Here is a 3587-nt window from a genome sequence, read left to right as displayed (position 1 = left end):
GATCTATTTTTTTTTTTTTTGATACCCAGGGTGTCCGGATCTTTGACCCGACTAGTCCTCGAGTCACTGTGATACCGCTTACACAGGACCGGGTCAAACCTAGATGGAAACTCTCGTGCAGTGACCCCAAGAAGTTAGGTGTAATGACGAAGGTTTGATCATGGGACCTCGCTTCCTGAGGCGGATTACCTATTTTCTTGTATGTCTATGATGACTCCCTCTTTTCTTTATTTGCTCAGGCCTAACAACGTGATGGTGCTTTTTATTAAACATTTGGCTCTATAACTAGCCACTCCCCTATAAACCAAATTAATTTGGATGTAGATGCAGTGGTTCAGATTTAATCTATATATTTTCCTTTTTTCATAAAAAAAAAAAAAATTCATGATTAATAGTAAGGATTGTTTGCTTATGGTCCCACCATTTGGTGGGATTGATCTCTTTAATGGGGATATCCAATGATCGGTGGCACCCTCTCCAATTTCACTTACCACATTGCTAGTCTCCTCTCAAGATTCTGATTTTTTTTTTAAGTGCCCCATGATAGTTATCATAGTCCCGGCCAAAGCTCATATGACAAGCAATGATTGTGCAGGACCAATAAGTAATAATAGGACATGCCGATTCAAATCCATAACCAACCGATGATGGACAAAAACTTCCTTCACTAGCCTGCCAACCCTGTTGGCGAGTTAAAACTTACCAACAGATTTAATGGAATATATGTCCCTGTATAAAATGGACTCCCAGAGAAGGATTCGCATTACTGATTCAAAGCATGCAGTTAGGGCAAGGCTTTGTTGAGTTGAGTAGGGTAGACAATGTGTTAAGAGACAAGGGAAGTAATAGATCAACTCACCACAAATTCATGGAGATCTTAGGATAAGTTAGTCAGGCAACACCTATCAGTTGATGATCATGAAGCTCTAAAGATGGGAGAGACATGGGAGAACTAAAATGGCCCCACAAATGTTCATATGCAACATTATTGACATTCCTGCCTGAGAGGGTACATCTCTTGACTTCAACTGTAATTAAGCTGCTCAACCCAGTTTCTCAAAATTCACCCTCTTCAATAAAGCAAAGAACAGAATGTGAAATCATGGTGCAGACATGTAGCATCCAAGAAACTTGTCTCCACATAAACCTTCTACCTCACTTCAAAACAATTCAAGACATGCAATACAATTACATGGTCAGTTATTACCCAAATACCTACATATTTATAGTTTTAAGTTGGGAACCTTAGGGGGTGTTTGGTTCAGTAAATCTTTGGGATGACATTCTTTAGAATGATAATTCTTAATTTTTTGAGTTGTTTGGTTCCATTAGGATGACCCTCATAAGTGAGCATCCTACTTCCCATGAATGACCATATTACAAAGGATGTGTTTCAAATCTGAGTTTACCTCAACACTTAAAACTTAGATTTGAACAACCTTTTTACCACCAATAAAAGGAGAAAACGGAAAGACATTCTCTACGGAAGCCAATATCTCAACCCGCGAGAAACATGTACTAGCCTTAAGGCAACCAAACGATTTTTCAGAAAGCAACATAATTTAGAAGAATGTATATTAAAAGATTGACATTCATATCCGATACATACACCATTTGATTTACCGAACCAAACACCCCCTTAATCTCTTTATTCTACTTAACTTGTTCCATGAAACAGAGGGTGAAGTTCTTTCAGCTATATCCTGTGAAATGTAGCTTAAACAAAACATGCTTTTAACCCATGTTACATGAGATCGGTATGGGTATTCAAGAAGGTATATACCTAGGAGTCCATCATCATCTACTTGGTTCTATCGATATCCCAGCTAGGTACAGGCAATTGAGACATCATAGATAGCACTTACATCCAGTGACTAATAAAGATGTATCACATTGTCATTTATATCCACATTTGAAATCAGCTATCAATGACTTTCAATGTCTTTAAGAGTAAAGGCAGTCACAATTCAGTTTTTATCAGGTAATGAATTTTAACAATGTACTGATGGAGACAGAAAGCATTATAGTATGATATGATTAAAGATGATCTGATTCTTTGATTTATTAGGAAATTATTTCCATGACCATTTCCATTGTCTATCCACAATAAGGAGCATCGATACAGCCATTGATAAGCATATGATGATGCTGTTTCCATGATCACACATTGGTTTATACTGTATTTAAATTGTGAACACATGCCCTGTTCCCAAAAATCAATTATAATTGCTAAGGTAGCACCATATCGCAACCTCGACTCATAATCTAATGATCTTAGAATACAACTTGCTTTAGGAACTTGGGAGTTTTCTTTGGTGATGAGAGAGACAATGACAGAAGAAACAATTGAAGGAGATGCATGAAGAGAACACAAGAGCTTTTTATTTCAGTTTTGGGGTAAATACTACAGTTAAAATTGCGTTTAGGTGACGTCTTTAGAGGCTGTCGACAGGTACTTGGAATAGAAGTCATGTTTCAGTCGTTAAGTTCGAATATGAGTCTATGTTGGAGATTACATAGGTTGATGGTAGAGTAGGTCGAGTCCAAGATGGTATTTTTTTTTTTTTTTTTAAAGGAATCCATGGTTAATCCTTGCCTAATTCTCCATCTCAATTTCTCTCTCTATTGTTCCGGAGTTTTCTACTAACAAGCCATCATAGCATCTCAGGTTATATTTAATTTAAGGTTTTCTGCGTTGGGAGTTTGACTGAGTTTTAAAGAGTTCCATTACTTATATAGTCTTTGTTCACTACGCATCTACTCTTCCTCATATAGTCTTTGTTTGCTGCCCATATTCTTCCTATATAGTAAAATACTTCATCATTGGACTATGGAAAAAAATCGTCTGCAATTCTGATCTCGTACAATTCCGTGCAATACCACCTTCAGGGGGTGACACGCGTATTGATACCAATGCAATGGTCCAGATCTGATTTAAATGCTTCTTCACTGATTTAATGTTTTATTAGTTGTACCAGATCTGGACCATTGTATTGGTATCAATATACGTGTCACCCCCTGAAGGTGGTATTGCACGGAATTGTACGAGATCGGAATTGCAGACGATTTCAACCCTTGGACTATAGGCTGCGAAGTACATCAAGTATGATAACAACTTGGATGAGGAGGAGAGAAATGAGATGTTAGTTGGGCTCTGATGCTCGTATGCCTCTCATTTGCAGTGAAGTACGAAACACGACTTGATGGAACTGTGGTTTCAAAGTCTGATGAAACACGACTCTCCTTCCGTTTCTTACTCAATTTACCATCCATCTCTCTCTCTCTCTCTCTCTCTCTCTCTCTCTCTCTCTCTCTCTCTCTCTCGTCCAATCCACCGTCAATTAAAACGGGAATGGCAAAAAAGTAGAGACGTATGGTACAGGTTTTAAACATATAAAAACGATAAATGGTACGGTAAACAAAATGGTCAAAAAAACAGGGAACGACAAAAGGACAAAAAAAGAAACAGTACGAGTATTAATGTGTAGTTTTCAAAAAAACGAAAATAAAAAAACGGCAGTATACTCCTGCAATTTGAGACGTATGGTACGGGTTTTAAATAGATAAAAAAGATAAATGATACGGTA

The sequence above is a fragment of the Macadamia integrifolia genome, chromosome 9 (assembly GCF_013358625.1).
Source record: "Macadamia integrifolia cultivar HAES 741 chromosome 9, SCU_Mint_v3, whole genome shotgun sequence".
NCBI lineage: Eukaryota > Viridiplantae > Streptophyta > Magnoliopsida > Proteales > Proteaceae > Macadamia > Macadamia integrifolia.
Note: the sequence above shows the minus strand (reverse complement) of the source record.